General features: G+C 44.9%; 1 protein-coding gene across 1 annotated transcript in view; it reads left to right on the forward strand.

The window, feature by feature from the left end:
- DPF3 (double PHD fingers 3) overlaps positions 1-19,672 on the forward strand; it is a 249,962-nt gene that overhangs the window by 54,767 nt on the left and 175,523 nt on the right. The window lies entirely within an intron of this gene.

The raw sequence follows: 19,672 nt of genomic DNA on the forward strand, positions 1-19,672 counted from the left end.
CAAGGAAAGAGCCTGACAGTCAACGGCTCAGTTTAGTTATAGTTGATGCCAACATGGCCAACCAAGGGGTTTTTACTGGAAAGAATTTTGGGTTCCTCGCTTTGGTCTGCCATCCAGTAATTTATGAGACCTTAGGCAAGGTACTTTAATTTCTCTGCCTCTTGCTTTCTTATTGGTTTCCTGTCTTGAATGAGGGCCCCTCAAGCCTGACAGCTGACACCTCTTTTTCCTTCCTAACTCTAATGGGGCACTCAGTCCTATTCTATTTTGGAAATATCTCTAGAGTCTGCCCAGTCTTTTCCTATTCCAGTGCATTCTCCACCCAGCAGCCGGAATAATCTTGCTAAAACATAAATCTGATTGTGTCACCTGCCTCTGCTTCAAACCCTCAGTGGTTTCCTCATTGCCCATGGGATAAAGTCCAAACTCCTTGGCAAGGCTTTCTTGGCTCAATGGTCTGGGCCCAGCCAACCTCCTCAGTCTCCTTTCTCATCCTTTGCCCTTCACCGCCACTCACCCCACTGTCTGGACACACCAGATGGCTGATTCTTCTCTGAGAACAAATTGCTGACCCATCTCCCTGGAATCTCTTTTCCCTCTTTTCTACCTGGCAAAATCATAGTAGCCTTTTATGGTTTGTCTCCATCATTTCCTCTGGAAGCTGCTTCAGGTCCTGGGGGTGGAGCACATTTCCCAGTTTCTCTCCTGCCTTGGCCTGTGACCCTGTTGAAGGCAGGGCTTGCCTTTGTCTCATTCTGCCTGGAAAAGTTCATACCCAGCACAGTCATGGCACATGGTTGCTGTTTAACCATTCTTGAGTAGAAAACAAAGGGATAAAGGAAGAAAATTTAAAGTGGAGATGATAAAGGTTTTCCTTCGTTTACCACCCAAGGTTGCTAGTGGCATGCACATAAAGTAGTATTTATTGAAGAACTGAAAAATGAGAGGTTACACGCATGCAGTACATGTATTTGTCATTGTTTTCAAAGGGAGAAGGTGTTAACTTTTGGACTACAGATGAAAAAAACCTTTGACCTTCCTTCATTATATTGACGTTAGCATGCGTGCGCATGTGCTTGTGCACATATATGCAATATTGCTGAGTAAAGGGCACACGGTTATCAGGTACTGGGAATTGGTATATCAAATAGAAAACTCCAGATGGCCAGAATTTTGTGCAATTCAGCAAAAATATGCTTTGTTGATACAGGAGGATACGTGCCTTGAATTATGACTTGGTGGCTTGGACCTGCTTGGAGACCTTTCGTGACAACTGGTCCTTTGCTCTCCCAGAACTCGGGCTGAAGGAGGCAGGAAGGAGGGCTTGGTTTCCTTTCTCTTTTCTGTCCCATTTTCTTTCTCCTCTTTCTAATTCCTCTGTTTTTTTCTAATAACTTCAGCCCCAATCACCCAGATTAAATGTAGTACATCAAAGAAAGAAAAAAAACAAAAAAATGAAAAGAAAGGTCTGGACTTGTGTAGCTCTTTGCAAATACTATTGTACTAACTTTTATTATCCAAATCTGTGAATATGCCTTATTCCCAGTACCACTTCCCACACTGTAATTCCATTGAGTGGAGTTGTTTTCTTTGTATACTTTTGTACCTTGTACAGGTGTCTTGCACTACAGTAGGAGTACACGAATGTTTGCTGAATAAATGAATGGGCTCACCATGTAGGAACAAAATTTACGTCTTGTGCCAATTCCTTAGTACATCATGTCTCTTGTTCTTCATATTCTCTGAAAGGAGTCTTCTTCCTTTTACCCAGATCAGGTTAGAGGCAATTTTCTTTGACACTCCCTCTGGGAGCCATCACTCTCTCCCACAGATTTGATTCTTCTCCACAAATCATCTAAGCTCTCAGAGGCTTTGAGTCTTGGGGTTGGATCCCTCTACTTCCAGACCCCTGAAGGTTGCTTAGTCTCAGAGCAAGGGCAGGGGGGAGCCAGCAGGGTGCAGGGAGGAAGCCTAAAGGATTAATTGGTTCAACATTATTACAGAGGCCGGTCCTATTGTTTACAGGCCATTAAAAACCATGATCATCTTCCCAGGCTGGGCAGACAGCAGCTAGCTGCTTTGATGCATGTCTTAGAGAGATAAGGAAAATTTATCCCTTGTTTTGACTTCAGGATTTCTTTTTGGTTTACTATTTGACTTACTATTCAACTTTCTCTCCAAATGTCCCTGGTCTCAGACAACTTTTTCAAGTTGTTGGCAGGGGAGGTTCAGATTAGAATCCTATAATTTTGGAGTTGAAAGAGACCCAGAGTAAGTGGCTTTCCCTAACCTACCCTCTGTCTCTTCCCACACCCCTAGTTTCCCCCCCTATAGCAGAGCAGTTCCTGGACACACCAGCTTTTTCAATAATTTGCACTTATCAATCCCTGAGCAGGGCAGACTTTTCTCATGACCTTCAGCAGATCCTCCCCCATCCAGGACCACATCTGCTCTGCTGAGATGACTTTCTAGAGTTCTCTCCCCACCCCAAATTCCCAGCTCCTCCCCTGAGCATCCCCAGAATACTGTATACATAGACAAATGGGCTATCTTACCTCTGCCATCTTCTGTGATAGGCACATCTAGGCTTCTCCCAGATGGGCTGGGCAGAGTCCTTGAGAGTCCTCACCCGCATCCCAGACAACCTGTCTCTCCCCAGATCCTTCCTGAGGGCATTGGGATGTAGGCTGCCGCCACCCTATAGTGGTCAGGTTTTTATTCAGGGATCCTGTGGAATTTTCTATGTCCTGGATCTGCAAAGAAGACTCACACTAAAGCCTAGGTACTGAAACTTACTTTTTAGCTGCTTGATTAAAGGGTTGCAATGTGCTTGGCAAGAGAGTTAACCAGCTTGGCAGATAGTGGACACTCACAAATTTGCTGAACAAATAAATGAATGGATGTAGGGATGAGACATGTCAGCCACTGCCCAGTCACTCCTTAGGGCTCTATGTATTCAATTCCAAATAAGTATTTACTGAGTGGCTGCTCTAGAGAAGTGGGTGCTAAGGGGTCAAAAAGATTTGTAAGACCCAGTTCTTGGTCATTGAGAGAGTATACCTAGAGGGGTGTGAGGCTAATTATAGGACAAGGCAGGTAAGCCTACCTGGAAATCGAGATACAAGCTCTTGTTGGAGGAGCATAAGGGACAGTGGATTAATTCTGAATGAGGGGCTCAGGGGAGCTTCGGAGGAGAGATGGTTTTAAAGGAATTCAATGAATAGGGAAGAGGAAGGAAGGCAGATTCAGATTGGTGAACAGCTCAGGCAAGTTTTGAGACATGAAGTTGTACTCAGCTTGCCACAGACCAGTCCCCGCAGCCCCCATCCAAAGCCACATCTCTCATCAGTCCTGGTGGCTCCAAATCCATCTTAGACAACACCAAATAATCCCAGGAATTTTTTCCAGGCGTCTGACCCTGGGGCAAGGCTCGGGGCAGACATTCCTTTCCTCTAGACTTTGCTAGGTCCCTGTGTTGCTGGATTTTGCTCTTTGGAGGGTACATAGGACGCACTCAGAGATGTCCTGGGGTTGGTGAGGGTGGATAAGCTCCTAGCACCAGATCCCTCGGTTTTTTAAGACTTTTCTGTTTTCACTGCCTGGACGAGAGCCATCCCTTCTGAGGCTTTGCTCATGCTGTTCCTTCTCCTCAGCGACCTTCCTCCCATAGCTGTCCACATGCGTACACCCTTCCCCAAAGTTCCAGCCTCTTCCTAGAAGGAAGCATGCCTTTTCTGAGCTCCCAAAGCCTACTCCCGGCCGAGGGCAGGGCCAGATAGTGGCCCCTACCAGAGAAAAGAAAGGAGCGTCCTACTCTCCTGGTTTTATTGCAAACAAGGATCCAGGGTCAATGTGATTTTAACACATTAAAAACTCATACCCAAACCCCCAATTTTTCATGTTCTCAAGCTGCTTAGTTACGTTCCAGGGAGAGAGAGGCAGCCAAGAAGGAGAATTCTTAATCTTGGGGAGAGGACTGAGTGCAGAAATGTCTTGGAAATGGAAGAGTCCCTTGGCTCCTTGCTATAGCAGCGCTACAGCCCATATATAACCGTGGGTGAGCTCCCCCTCTCCGCATCGCTTATCTCTGCCTCACATTCACAGACTCACCAGCCTGGAGTCTCTCTGGATGTTGGCCAAGCCAGTTGGGAATGCATAATAGCTGAGATATGGGATGGGGCGAGCCCGCCATGTCCTTGTATGCTGCCGTGAAGGTCCTCTTTCTCCCCTTCTTTCCCCCCTTCTAGCTTCTTCTCTGCACTGGGAGCTAATCTCTGTGGTCCCACTTCCCTAGTATTTGAAAGAAAGGAGAGCCAGACTCCCTGTCTGCAGGTAGCTGTGCTAGAAATCATGGACACCTCTTGGGGAATGGCGTGGGGGAGGTTTGGGTAAGCAGTTTTAGACCAAATGGACTTTAGTTAGCTGTCATTTTGAAACCTCAACTAAAGGGTCTTATGAGCTTAAAACCTTCCCTATAACCCCTCCTGCCACCCCCACCTGCTGAGCTCACTTGGTTTTTATGACCAAGATTTTGTCCTTCTGTTTTGCTTTCTGGCAGAAATAGGGAGGAGGACAAGAAAGGCCTCTTGAAAGGATTCTAGCCTGATGAGAGCAAGGACTACTGGGAACTTTGATGAGGTCTTGGTGGGAATCTGGAGCCTACCCTGGAGGTGTGGTGCTCTGCACCCAGGTGGTACAGAATCTTGCTGTAAGTGCTCCTGCTCTGGGAGAGTCTCTATTTTGGGTGCACAGCTGGGTGTCCCTTGAATCCCTGAGTGTTGATAGAATACAGTACAGTTGTGAAAGCTATAGCTTCCTTTTTGAAGATGTCTTGGGCACTGACAGAATGGATAGTTTCCATTCCATAGACAAATTAGAGTTACCAAGGGTTTTTCTGGTATATTCTTTTCTTCCAGTGCCTTTAATTCAACACTATTCTGGGCAATGGTCTGTTTCCCCTAGGTCAGTGGTTTAGTATTGATGCATGGGATTGTAAAAAAGTCAGATGCCTCTGTTGTTTTACATTTTCAAATTGAGTGTGTGTGTGTGTGTGTGTGTGTGTGTGTGTGTGTGAGAGAGAGAGAGAGAGAGAGAGAGAGCGACCGAGCATGAGAGAGTCAGAAAAGCATTTACTCCAGAGCTACAGGTGTGAGAGTGGGGTTAGGTGATAGGTTGGTTATGGGACAAGATGCTGGTGATACTTATTTCTAGGATGGATAGTTTGATTTTTGTGAACCTTATCATTTTTTGGTTTGATTTCATGTTAATATTCATCTGTGTATTAGTCTGCTCAGGTTACTGTGATACAGTACCACAAACTGAGTATCTTAAGCAACAGAAATTTATTGCTTCACAGTTCTGAAGGCCAGAAGTCCAAGATCAAGCTGTTGGCAGGTCTTTCTGAGGGCTATGAGGGAGGGCTCTCTTAGCTTCTGGTGCTTTGCTGGCAATCTTTGGTGTCCTTTGGCTTTTAGAAGCATCACCTCAATCTCTGCCTTCATCTTCACATGGTGTTCTCTCTGTGTGCATGCCTCTGTGTCCAAATTTTCTTTTTTTATAAGAACATCAGACATACTGGATTAGAGCCCATCCTAATTACCTCATCTTAACTAATTACATCTGCAGTGACCATATTTCCAACTAAGATCACATTGTGAGACATGAAACACTGGGGGCTGGGAATTCAACATATACATTTTGAGGGAAATAGTTCAACTCATAACACTCCCCTTCCTTCTTTTAAATAAGCTGTGTGTGTGGTTTCTTTCCCTCTTTTTTGAAAAATATCTCTGTATAATAAAGTCAAAAATTACAGCAGAGTAAATCAGAAGATAGTAAATCTAAGCCTCCCTCCCATCCCTATTCCTCATCCTTAGATCCTAGTTCTCCAACACAGAGCCAACCACTGTTATCATTTTGATTTTTTCCTCTATCTTTCTGGAGATGTCTATGAGCATAAATTTATATCTATTCTTCCTCCCCTGCCTTCCAATAGTTGTATTCCAAGTGCCCTGTTCTGCAACTTGCTTTTTAAATTTAATGATACATCTTGAGATTATTCCATATCAATAGCAGTATGTCTGTCCCATTTTTAACAGATGCATAGTATTTCTATGCGTGGATTTATCTTATTTTAGTTTAAGATTTATTTATTCGTTTGAGAGAGAGAGAGAGAGCATGTGAGCATGTACAAGTGGGGTGGGGGTGCAGAAGTAAAGAATCTTCCAGCAGACTCCCTGCTGATCATGGAGCCTGGGGGCGGGGGGTGGGTGGTTCTGTGTAGTGCTTGATCCCAGGACCCATGAGATCATGACCTGAGTCGAAACCAAGAGTGGAATGCTCAACTGACTGAGCCACCCAGGCGCCCCACCATGATTCATTTGACTTCTCTTTTGATGGACAGTTAGGGGATTTCCAATTTTTGCTGAATGAAAAATTTTTATATATGTTTCTCTACCCATCATTTATCCATCTCACTCCTTAAAGTTTTTAAATAGTATATAAATTGAGTACATATAAGAAATATTTATTAAGTTCCTATCAACAAATATTTGATATTTTATTATATTGATGTATCCATATTTACTCAGCCCAATGGCTTATTCTAAGTCAGTAATGAAAATTCTCACATGAAGATCTCTAATTTTGATTACTCCTGTTTGATTGTTCTTTAGCGTAGGTTTCTTTTCTTAAGATTTTATTTATTTATTCATGAGAGACAGAGAGAGAGGGAGAGAGGCAGAGACACAGGCAGAGGGAGGAGCAGGCTCCATGCTGGGAGCCTGATGTGGGACTTGATCCCAGGTCTCCAGGATCTGGAGCTGAAGGCAGACGCTAAACCGCTGAGCTACCCGGGCTGCCCCAGCGTAGGTTTCTAAAAATAGGTTGAATAATCTGGAGATTGTTAAGGTCCTGAGTCCTTATTGCAAAATTGTGTTCCAGAATGTATCAATTGATATTTTTGCCAGCAGAGTGCCCATCTTGCCCTAGTAGTATATTACTAAAACAAACAAAAAACTTCTGCTAATTTGGTAAGTGGAATATGGTGTTTCATTGATTTAATTTTTTATTTACCTATAAGCTATTCTTATTTTCTGTTTTGTGGCTTGTGGCCTTTGGCCTTTAATCTATTAACATCTTAATGCTTTTTATATTTGTTTATATGTGCACTTTATATATTAAGGATATTTGTTTATTATATCTGTTTTATGTTTGGCAAATGTTTTCAACAGTTTGTGGTTTGACTTTTGAAAAGTTCTTTTTAAACCAACATTATTGTGGTAAAATTTACTACAATCAAGTGCACTCATTTTTAAGTATATAGTTCTATGAGTTTTGAAAAATGTATAGACTCATGAAACCACAACCACAATAGAGTATTTCTGTTATTCCCTAAAAGTTCTGTGTGTCTCTCTGCAGCTCACTCCATTTCTGGTCCCAGGCAACCATTGATCTACTTTTTGTCACTCATAGATTAGTTTTGCTGGTTCTAAAATTTTCATATAAATAGAATCATATGATATATGCTTTTTAAAAAGAAGGTTTATTTATTTATTCATGAGAGACACACAGAGAGAAAGGCAGAGACATAGGCAGAGGGAGAAGCAGGCTCCCTGCAGGGAGCCCTGAGCCGAAGGCAGAAGCTCAACTGCTGAGCCACCCAGATGTCCTTGATATATGCTTTTTAAAAAACATTTATCCATGTTATTGTATATGGTAGTAGTTCCTTTTTATTGCTGAGAATATGCCATTATATGAATATGACACAATTTTTATCCATTCACCAGTTGATGGACATTTGGGTTTCTTCCAGTTTTTGGTTATTATGAATGAAGCTGCTATAAGCATCTGTGTGTGTGTCTTTTTGTGGATGTATTTTTCCCCCCATTTCTCTTGAGTAGATGCTCAGAAATGAAACTGCTCAGTCATATGGCAAGCACATGTATTTTTTTTTTTTAAGTAACTGCCAAACTCTTCCCAAAGTGGTTGTACCATTTTATATTTCCATCAGCAACGTATGAACATTTTGGTAGCTACATATCTTTACCAGCATTTGATATTATTAATCTTTTTAATTTTAGCCATTTTAGTGGGTCTGAGTGGTATCTCATTGTAGTTTTAATGTGCATTTTCCTGATGACTAATGATACTCTAATGATACTGAACATATTTTCATGTGCTTCTTCTGTGTTTGTGAAAAGTGTGTTCAAATTTTTGCCCAGTTGAAAAAAGAATTGCCTTCTTATTACTGAGTTGCTTTCTATACTCTGGATATAGGTCTTTTGTCATATATATGTTCCATCAGCCCTCAGTTCATATTCTTAACAGTGTTTTGTTTTTAAATTGTGATAAAATATATATAAAAATTGCCATTTTACTTATGTTAAGTGTACAATTCAGTGGCATTAATTACATTTACCTGTTGTACAACCGTTAGTCCTGTTTTTAGCGGTGTCTTTTGAGGAGCAGCAATTTTTAATTTTGGTAAAGGTCTAAGTTATTTTTTTACCTTTTTTTGTGGTTCTTGCTTTTTATATCCGCAGTCTTTGCCTACATCAGGGCCATGAAGATTTTTCCTTATATTTTCTTTTGGAAGTTTTATAATTTTAGCTTTTGCTTTAATTCTATGGTCCATTTGGGGTTTTCATGTGTGTGTATGTGGATATGTATTATATGAGGTAAAGTTTGAGGTTTATTTATTTATTTTTAATATTGCTATTCAGATAAAATAAGTACAAGTAAACATAAGTAGATATTAACTATAACAGTTGAACTTTGAGCAACATTGGGTTTGAACTGTGCAGGTCCACTTGCATGTGGAATTTTTTGGGATAAATATACATACAGTATTATACATGTATTTTGTCTTCTTTATGATTTTATTAATAACATTTTCTTTTCTTTAGCTTACTTTGTTTTAAGAATATAGTACTAATACATATACAAAACAATTTTATCAGTAAGACTTCCTTCAGGTCAGTAACAGGCTAATAGTAGTCAGCATACCAACTCCTGCATTGTTCAAGAGTCAACTGTGTTCCTTTTGTTACCCTCTGATTTATCCCGTTGCTATTTAGCTTAGAAATTTCATCCCCCTATCATGTGGATATTCACCTATATAGTCTACTGGATTCTTCTTTTTTTCCCCCCTCAGTTCTTCGATTCACGGAGTATGTTTGGGTTTAAGAGTTGAGAGACTAATTTGATTTCCTTTTCCCTTCCCTCCCCCAGCTAAGTGAATAATACTGGGAAGGGGAGTTCTTAGTGGGGACATAAAGAGGGAAGAGGAGTTCTTAGTGGGGACATAAAGAGGGAGCCGCCCCTCCCCCACCTGTGCTTGGCCCCCTGAACACATGATCTCCCCATGGGAGATGGGGGCCACTTGAATTTGGAGAGGATTCTGGGGAGGAGCATTTGTGGGAGACAAGCCAGGGAGGCTGGCCAAGCCAGTCTCCGGGGGACCCCTGGACTCTGTGCACTGGTCAGGGGTGGAGTGATCATGAGCCACTTTAGCATCATATAGGCTGGTTCTGCCTGGGGAGAACCAGAGGCGTGACAACTGAAAGTGAGTGCTGGCCATTTCTAGCTTTAAGCAGGGACTAACTGTGACGGAGAGGATGGGATGGGGTCAGGAGTAGGGAATGGCCAGTTCTCGATCTTAGAAAGAGTGAAGCTGGAAGGAGGAATTAAAGATTGACCTTGAGGTTCATGTTGAAGTCCTGGCTAGAACTTCTGTACTTGACCAGGAAGTAAGAAAGCAGGAGGAGAACCTGGTTTCAGAGGGATAAAAAGAAACTTCTAGAGAAAACTTGTGACTTTCCTTGAGAGTATGATTAGAATAGTTCCTTATATTTTTGTACATGTTAAAGTTTCCAGAGTGCTTTTACATACTGTTTCTTCTTTGTTTTTTTCTCTGTCTCTCTCTTTTTTTTTTCTTTTATGGCTGGTGTGATAGGCAGGGCAGATATTATCCCACTTTCTGTCTTATGGATGAGAAAGGTGAAGCTCAGTTCAGTTAGGAGGCTCATCTCGGTTCTATTCTCTGAATTAATAGGCACTTGTGGTGTGGGGAGGGAGAAGCCTGGAGAAGATTTTGATCTTGGCTTTGCCTTACTTGCTGTGTGAATGTGGTCAGCCTGCGCCCACCTTCAGTACCTCAGCTCTCTTATCTGTTAAATGGGCTTGGTAATATCTGTACTCAGCCTCACACAATGGGGAAGGCCAAATAAAATAACCTAAGTGAGAGAGTGCTGACAGATATAAAGCAGGAAGCAAATAATACTTCTTAAAATTATAATTTCATCAAAACAGGGGGTGAGAATTAGATGGTCCCAGGGTGGGGAGATGGGGAGTCCTGGGGTCATGCCAACTCCATAGTCTGAGCTGCTGAAGAGGAGTACAGAGGCAGGGATTGTCTCTGGTGGAGTGGGGGAGGGGGCGGGGAGCTGGTTAGGGTCTCTGAGACATGGGAAAGATGCCCATCCAACCTCTAAGGCTGGAAGTCTTTAAGGTCGAAGTGGGAAAGTCTGAGGGCTCACATGTACTGGGAAAAAGTCTGTATTTAGATTCAGAGGCCTTGAGTTTGAATGTGACTTTCACCATGTCCAAAACCTGGGGTGAGACACTTAATCTCTTTGAATCTCAGTTTCCTTATCTTTGAAATGTCGCATTATACACCCTGGAAATATGGAACTGCTTAGAAGTTCAAACTCACTATGCCTCTGTGCCTTTGTCAAACTCCTCCTTCAAGCCGAGTTGGCTTTGAGGAAGGGACAAGAGCCAAGGAATGCGGGTGGTCTCTAGAAACTGAAAAAGATGAAGAAACAGGTTTTCTCCACAAAGCCTCCAGAAGGAACCAGTCCTGCTGACACCTTGACATTAGCCTAGTGAAACTGATTTTGGACTTCTGATCTCCAGAACAATAAGATGAATTTGTCATGTCTTAAGCCACTAAGTTTGTGGAATTTGTCATAGTAGCAATAGGAAACGAATGCAATGCACTGAGGATGCATTCATGTTATTGCATGTAAGGGTGCATTCTATTGTATGGATACATCACAACTTGCTTGTTCATTTACCAATTGATGAACATTTTGGGCTATTTCCAAGTTGTGGCTATTATGAATAAAGCTGCTCTGAACATTTATGTATACAGGTCTTTATGTGGACATATGTTTTCATTTCTCTTGGGCAAATGCCTAGGAGTAGAATTGCTAGGTCATAAGTGTATATTTAACTTTGTAAGAAACTGCCAAACTGCTTTCCAAAGTGGGTGTACCGTTTAGCATTTCCACTAGCAGTGCATGAGAGTTCCAGTCATTCTATATCCTTGCCAGTGCTTGGCATTGTCAGTCTTTTTAATTTTAGTCATCATAATAGATGTTTAGTGGTATCTCATTGTGATTTTAATTGCATTTTCCTGATGACTAATGATGTTGAACCTTTTTTTCACAGGCGTTTTGGCCCATCTGTATTACTTCTTTTGTGAAATGTCTGTTCAGTGCTTTTAGCCATTAAAAAAAATTGGGTCATTTGTCTTCTTATTATTGAGTTTTAAGAGTTCTTTATATATTCTGACTACACATCCTTTATCAGATATATGTTTTGCAAATATTTTCTCCTGGTCCGTGGCTTGTGTTTTTATTTTCATGTTAGTGCCTTTCCAAGAGCAGACATTTTAAATTTTAATCAAGTGCAATATATCAATTTTTGGTTTAATGGTTTGAGCTCTCTGTATCCTACCTAAGAACATGTTGCTTAACCTAAGTTCATAAAGATTTTCTTTCAGTTGTTCTTATAGAAGTTTTGTAGTTTTAGTTCTACATTTAGTTGTATGATCCATTTTGAGTTAATTTTTTTATAGGGTGTGAGGTAAGGGTTAAGGTTTTTAAAATTAAAAAAATTTTTTTTCCTTTTTTTTGTAATGTCTTTGACTGGTTGTGGTACCAGGGTAATGCTGGCCTCACAAAATGAATTAGCATTGTGCTAGGTGCTGCAGGAATAAAAAGGGTAAGATCCAGCCCCTGCGGGAATCACACACGTACACACACCCCCAGTAGGATAAAGGCAGAGTTTGATGAGCTCCAGAAGAGAAGTACAGATGAACTGCTGTTGGCATTCAAAGAAAGAAGAGGCACGGGAAGCCTTAGAAAGGTTTCCTGAAGGCGAGGACTTTAGTAGGGCTGCAACATTGCCTGACTCTGGGGGTACCATTCAAATGCTGGTCTATTGAATGGGGCTCCCTTCAGAGCACAGGGAATAGAACACGGATGGCACTCACCTAGAGTTGTATGACATAGTGACCCTGCTAAAATAAGTCTAGCAGCTAAGAGACTACCAGCTGGTGGAGGTGGGGGACGTGGGGGGAGGGGAGGGAAGTGAGGGGCAGGGAATGATGTTCTGGGTTAGAAGGGCTTCTATTAAACTCGTACTTGTTTTATACAAGCATGCCTTTGTCTCCCCAACTTTTAACTTAAACTCCTACTGATCTATATCCTCCTCACATTGAATGTGGTGCCGGAGGGCCAGAGAGGAAGGTGGGAAGGAAGGGGGCCAGGCCTCAGGAAGCCGCCCCTCCCCCACCTGTGCTTGGCCCCCTGAACACATGATCTCATCAATCTTCCCACCAACTCTACACCTGCAGCTTCCATCTTGCCACTTCTGCAGATTAAAAAATGAGACTCGTAAAGGTGAAGTGCCTTGCCCAGGGTCAGCCTCGGGAGCCGTGGGGCCAAGGTTGCTGGCCAGCCTGCTGGGGCCCCAGCAACATTCTCCCCTCTGCTCTGGGAAAACGTAATTTCTGGGGAAAGCAGCACCCAGAGAGGAATGGGAGCCAGGGGAAGGATGGGACTAGATATCTGTGAGTGGGGTAGTTCTGATTTAGCAAAAACACTCTCGGCGCTGTGGGCTGGGCTGTGGCTGACCGGCTGCGTGGTCAGGGTTTGCAAAGCTTCCAAAGATCCTTTTGCTAGAAGGGCTTTAAAAGCTGCAAGCTCTCAGCAGTTTCTATCAGCTGGGATTTTTTCCCCTCCAGATTGAATCGTGTCAGGGTTTTACTGGCTTATATGTTCCCAGAACGACCCCACCTCTCCCTCACCTGGGCGGCACCCTCTTTGTCATTCACCCCATTTCCTATTGCCACCTGAATTCTTCCCTGGAGCTGAGTTTTGGCCGCCAACCTCCCCTCTTCACTCTCTCAGACCCCCCTGATTTCTCCAGGAAGTGGAGAGTGGAGGACATCATGGAGGAAGAAACACTGGGACCTCACTGAGATCCCAGATTTGGGGGTTTGTTCCCCTTCCTGGTCTCCTATTTTGAACCATTTTCAAAAGAGCCCCTGAAAACAAGGATACCCTGGAGAAGCTCATGCTGTACATGTGTCTGGGAAATCAGAGGCATCCTGGAGGAAAGTTCTTGTGTCCGTGTCCCCCCCCCCCCCCCCCCGCTCCTATTGGTTCCAGTCCCCGGGATACTCCGCATACCCTTGTACTCAGACCCCTCTCAGGCCTTCTTGCCTGCATGCCTCTCGGTATTTGGCGACTTGTCCTTTGTTTGGTCACCATGGGCCCTGCCTCTGCCAACTCAGAAGCAAACAGAGATAGGGCCAGGCCCTGGCTGCCTAGCCTTGTGGACAGCATTATACAGTGCTCTGCATTAGCAGAAAAAATATCCATCGTCACCTGCATTCTAGAAGTGCCTCCTCCCACACTGCCTGGGAGTTCCCTTCTCCTGCCTGGAAGGCCTCGATGCCCGGCCAGCGCTGCCCACCAGGCCAGCAGTGCTCCAGGAATCCTCAAGTGCAGCTCGGGTGGCTCTCTGTGACTTCGTGAGAAGTGTTCTGGTTTGGTTCTCCTTGCCTCCACCTCCTTCGGGGACTTACTTTGCCCAGGATGATGCCCGCAAGCCCCTCCCAGCTACCACCACACCAGCCCTGCCTCCTGGCCCTGCCAGAAAATGCTTAGCACATTAGCAGGTTTAACTGCCACAGTTGTAGTCATTTAGAAGGCTGCAGAGGCACCGAGATTTTGTTCCGGAATTCTTTCCAGCTGCTTGCTGTTTTGACAACACTGGGTGGCACCGTTACCAGGAACCTGGCCTGCCTGGGAGATAGAAGTGGTCAGGGGCCTGGGGGTGGAGGTGAGGAGGAGGAGGAGGCCAGGAGGGTGGTGGGGACAGTGAGAAAAGAGGGTGGAGGGTGCCAGTCTCTCTTCTCCCTGGCCGGCCTCCCTTTTTGCCTTCTGGAGTTTTCTTGGAACAGATCTTGGATACTCGAAACTTCTTTCCAATCACCTCAGTGCAGGGGCTTCTACTTGTAGAAGAGGCAAGAGGATTCAAGACCCCCAGAAAAGAAAGCAAGCCCACAAGACATCTTCCTGGACTCGGGAGACCTTGCCACAGGAGTTGCCTGCTCTTAGTGACTGAGCGCTCTGAGGCAAGTGGCCACCTCTCTAGAACTTACCATCCTCATCTGCAGAATGGGAATTCTGTGGTCCACCCCCTACCTCAACACGAAGTTAGGGGACAGACAAGAGGCTATGCCTGTGGAAGTGTTTTGTAAACTGTAAAGTGACAAACATTTGCATACCTGTGCCCTGGAGGACTACATTTAGTTGATCTTTGAGTTCCTCAGTGATGTCTGGTTTGTTGGTTAGAAAAGTAAATATGATGACTTTCTGGAAGTTTCTGATTTTCCACATTGGTGATCCATGTGGCAAAGACAAGTAAGGCTGTGGGTGTATCGGATTGTTAGGGTGGCTGTAACAAAGTACAGACTGGGTGGTTTAAATAACAGGAATGTATTGCCTCTGTGCTGGAGACTGGAAGTCAGAATCAAGGTGCTTGCAGGGCTGCTGCTGCTGCTGCTGCTTCTTTTTTAAAAAAATATTTTATTTATTTATTTATTCATGAGAGACAGAGAGAGAGAGAGAGAGGCAGAGACAGAGGCAGAGGGAGGATCAGGCTCCCTCCAGATCACCACCTGAGCCAAAGGCAGACGCTCAACCACTGAGCGTCCCAGGTGCCCCCGGGTTGCTTCTTTCTGAGGGCTATGGGGGCGGGCGATTTGTGCTGAGCCTCTTCTTTGCCTTTGGTGGTTTGCTGGCAGTTTCCAGAGTTCCCTGGCTTTTAGAAGTGTCGCCCCATGCCCTACCTTATCTTCACATGGTGTTCTCCCTGGATACATACATCTGGGTCCAAATTTCCCCTTCCCGTCAGGACACCAGTCATATTCAATGAGGGCCCACCTGAACAACCTCACTGTAATGAATCCTGAGTGCAGAGGTCCTCTTTTCAAATACGGTGGGGAGGGCTTTTCTGAGCCCAGGGGCCAGCTCCAGGGCAAGGAAGGCCAAGGCGGGTAGACCATGCCTTGCTGGGAAAAGAGTTCTTCTGATGCAGATGTAGGTGGTTGCTGGGTAAGAGATCCCATTTTCTACCATCGTTCCTGGATTTGCAGGGGGTGGGGGGGAGATCTTTGTTCCTAGAGGTTAATTTTTTCCCCTTCTTTTTAATAAAAAAAAATATTTAAAGATTTTATTTATTTATTCATGTGAGACAGAGGCAGAGGCAGGCTCCATGCAGGGAGCCCAACGCGGGACTCGATCCCAGGTCTCCAGGATCAGGCCCTGGGCTGCAGGTGGCTCTAAACCACAGAGCCGCCCAGGCTGCCCTGTTTTTTTCCCTTCTGAGTAGCTCCTGTGAAACAGAGTTGCTCCATGTGTGTTTTAGGCTCCAACGTAGTACACATTCTTACTCTTCATACCTCCTTCCCTTTCATGGCCCTCTCTTCCAGCCACTCACCCCATATATGCATGACCCACCTCCTTTAACAACTCTGAAATGTGGGGACACAGCTGCTGATACAAGACCCCCCTGGGGTGAATACGGTTCACCTTCTCTTCATCTTCCTTCCTCCCTTGCCATCCTTTGTGTCCTATACCACGGTCTCCTCCAGACCGTGTCCTGGTGGGAAGTGCACCCCTTTTCATCCTGGGTGCTTGCATGTCAGCAAACGTGTTCTGAGGTGGTGGGATCCACACCGAGTGTGTTCCTGGACCACAGCGTTGGCATTGGTCACGAGGAGAGCGGGGAGGCCTTGGCAGCCCTGCCTTCTTTGGTGGAGGCTTCACTGCTGTCCTTTGGCATCGTTCATATCCTCCCCAGGACGAGCTGCAATTTAGGAAGGGGCTGGTGTGGAAGAAGGCATTTAGAAGAGCCGTCCCCCGAATAATAAGGAGCCTACTGAATCTTCCTGCGCAGCAGGCTCAATGCTGGGTGCCTTCCACTCTTCTCTCTTGTTCCTCCCACTAATCCGAAGAAGCAGGTACTCATTTGCATTATCCTCATTTTCTAGATGGACAGTTGAGGTTTTGAAAGGAAATAAAGAAAATGTAAATGCTCTAAGTCACTCAGCTAGTGAGGGACTTCACACCCCTCTCTGGAACCTTAAATTCTTTTCTCTCCACTTGGGGTGCCTCTGAGGGTAGGGGGAGCTTGCTTGGGTCACCATTACTTGGATGGTGGAGGGGCACGTCAGGCTCCTGCTGTCCACTGAACCAGAAGAGAGTGGAATGGCGCAGGGCATCCACATCCCCAAGGAGTGTGCCCCACCATGACTCTTGCACACTCCCCACTTCCCCAGTGCCTTCTCCCCTGGTTCCCCCACAGGCTGACAACCTGCCTTGTCCCCCACATGGGGCTCTGAAACATGGGGCAGTCTGCCTTTACACAGCCTCCCCATGCTCTCCTTTTCTCCCTGGTATAGAGAGCCCCAAAAGCTCCAGGGGAGGTGATGCAACTGGGTTGCATGTGGGTTGGGAGAGGGTGGCTCGTGCGGGCCGCGTTGACCTGTGGCTTCTTACCTGTGGATCCCAGGTCCGTCCCTGCTGTGCTCTGCTCAAGGTCCTTGGAGGAAGCAGGACTGGTGTCAGGCAGTGGCCAGGGCCATGCTGGGCAGGACTGAGCCCTGTTGGGTGATGATGTTCAGTTCAGGTTCCCTGAACCGACTGAAAGGGAGTCAGTATTTCCAAGTGAAATCTTAGTGTGAGCCCAGTGGAATATGGGGCGTCCGTCTAGAGCCACACTTCCTTTCTCCCTACTTTGTCTTCCTCTGCACACATTTTGTCTACCTCATGCTCTTCACTTTCCTGTACATTCCAGTAACTTAAGATAAAAAAGCTGAAGGGAGAAGTTCTGTTGTCCTGTTTATGGCAGCAATGGCTTGATCACCTATTAGCTTTAAGTCCAATCTCCTGGAGCCCTGGCTGAGATATGTAAGCACATCTTGCAGGGTGTAGTCTTCACAGCCTCTTAGGAGTCATAGGATATCAGGGTGAGAATGTCGGCCCCACGAAGGCTGGAACCCGCTATATGGCTGCTGTCTAGAAGGGTGTCTGGCATGTAGTAGGTACTCTGTGAACATTTTCTTTCTTTCTTTCTTTCTTTCTTTCTTTCTTTCTTTCTTTCTTTCTTTCTTTCTTTCTTTCTTTCTTTCTTTCCTTTTCTTTCTTTCTTTTTAAAGATTTTATTTATTTATTCATGAGAGACACACAGAGAGAGGCAGAAACACAGGCAGAGGGAGAAGCAGGCTCCTTGCGGGGAGCCTGATGTGGGACTCGATCCCAGGACCCCAGGATCACACCCTGAGCCAAAGGCAGATGCTCAACCACTGAGCCACCCAGGTGCCCCTTGGTGAACATTTCTTGATGGAATTAATATTAGAGCTGAAAGGCAGTGCTAAGTTAAGCTTGTCCAGAAGGACCAGGGGAGCAAACAGAGGCTCAGAGAAGGGAGATCACTTTCCTGAGTTTGCTTAGCAAGTAGGTGCTGTAGCTGGGGCTAGAACTTAAATCAACAGGATTATTCCTGAGCTCCCAAGAGTATTAAAATTTAAGTCATGGCTTTTGAAATGTTCATCCTATAAGCTCAGAGACCTCTGGCTGGTTTCCTGGTGGGAGAAGTTATTCAGACCCTTCTCTCTTTCTGGGTCCAAGATCTCAGGGATCTGGACCGAATCAACAAGCCATCCCCCCTGCCCCCCATCCCCCCTCAGGATAGACAGCATCCCTGAAAATGCTAGCTTGGATTTTTAGACTGACAGTCTACATGCTCCCTCATCCTAAAAGTAAATGGTGAACTATTTTCATACACTCTTAAAATTTTAATTTGGAAAACTTCTGTCCTTGGAATGCAAAATTCACCCAGCATTTTATATCCTGCAGGCTGAGCCAGTTACTAGAACCTTCTTGTCAGTCCTGCTTGTGAGCCCTGCTTGTGGGAAAGGACCAGGGAATTTGACCAGTGTAGTGACTTACTCTTTGAATCAAGATGTTTTGTTGGCTTAAAAACATTCACTTAGTTCAGGTTTCTTCTTTCTTTCCCTCCTTCCCTCCCCTCCCACCTTCATAAAGTGGGGCGTTTTGACGCCATAGTGGGGGGCGGGGATGAAAAGTGAAAATGATCAACATGAGCATCAGTCAGATGGTCCTAGATTTCTCCTCACTTGCGCAACCTCCAGTGTTGACCTTTACTCCATTTCTGACCTCCCTGCTTCAGGACCCTCTATCCAACTTCGGTCCTTCCCCTTCCCAGACTTTACCCTATGCCTAACCCCCACCAGGATCCCTAACCCCATGTCTGAGCTTATCTTTTCCCCTCACTGAGGTTAGGGTGGAGTGACCTCAGGAAGGGAGGGAGAAGTTTCTGTTTCTCATGTTACCTTGTACTTTTTTAAAGGCTGAAAGTGTAGTTTTTTTTTTTTTTTTGAGGCATTGCCAAAAGGCCATTGGGTCTAAACTAGGCCATTCAAAAGGGCAGTATTGGGGGCACCTGGGTGGCTCAGTGTTTGAGTGTTTGCCTTTGGCTCAGGTTGTGATCCTGGGGTCCTGGGATTGAGTCCCGCATTGGGCTCCTTGCAGGGAGCTGTCTTTCCTCCTCTCTCTGTGTCTCTCATGAATCAATAAAATCTTAAAAAAAAAAAAGGTATCTAAGTTATACTGGGGTCAAGATCATGCACCTTTTCTAACCTGTCAATAACAATAATACTGGTAATGATAATGAAGTATTTATCGAGGCTCTGCTACCTTAGTAAGCACAGCCTAGGCACTTCCCCTAGTGCTTGTCAAATCCTCCTAACAATCCTAGGAGACGCATAGTCTTTATTTTATTGATGAGAAAGCAGGGATAAATAACATAAGGAGCTTGCCCAAGGGCATGCAGCAAGGAAGGAAGACAATTACAGAATTACTAAGTGACACACTCATTAACTTTGTATCCTGAGTAGGTGGAGTGTTGGCTTCAGGGTCCTGCTTGGACATTTCAGTGTGGTGTGATGGTGGCTTCCGCAATGCCCAAGGTCAGAGAAAACTCACCCCCCAGCCCAACCCTGTAGGTAGGCAAGCCCTCCAGGCCCACAGGACAGACCAGAGATAAACCGGGACAGTTTCCCAAAGGTGCAGAGCATCCTGTGGAATGGTGTAGATGTGAGATTTGATGCTGAATTTCTCCTTGCTCTTGCTGCATTTCAACAAACATTTAAGCATTGGGCAGTTATGGGGATGAAAGAGAGACCAGTCTACTCCATGTCTTTCTTAGAGCTTTCCAAGGTCACAGCTTAGAGACCGAGACAGTTAACTCTGTGATAAGGTCCACAGCAAAGTTCTAAGGGAGAGGGGGC

This window comes from Nyctereutes procyonoides, unplaced genomic scaffold, assembly GCF_905146905.1.
Source record: "Nyctereutes procyonoides isolate TBG_1078 unplaced genomic scaffold, NYPRO_anot_genome, whole genome shotgun sequence".
In the NCBI taxonomy this organism is placed as follows: domain Eukaryota; kingdom Metazoa; phylum Chordata; class Mammalia; order Carnivora; family Canidae; genus Nyctereutes; species Nyctereutes procyonoides.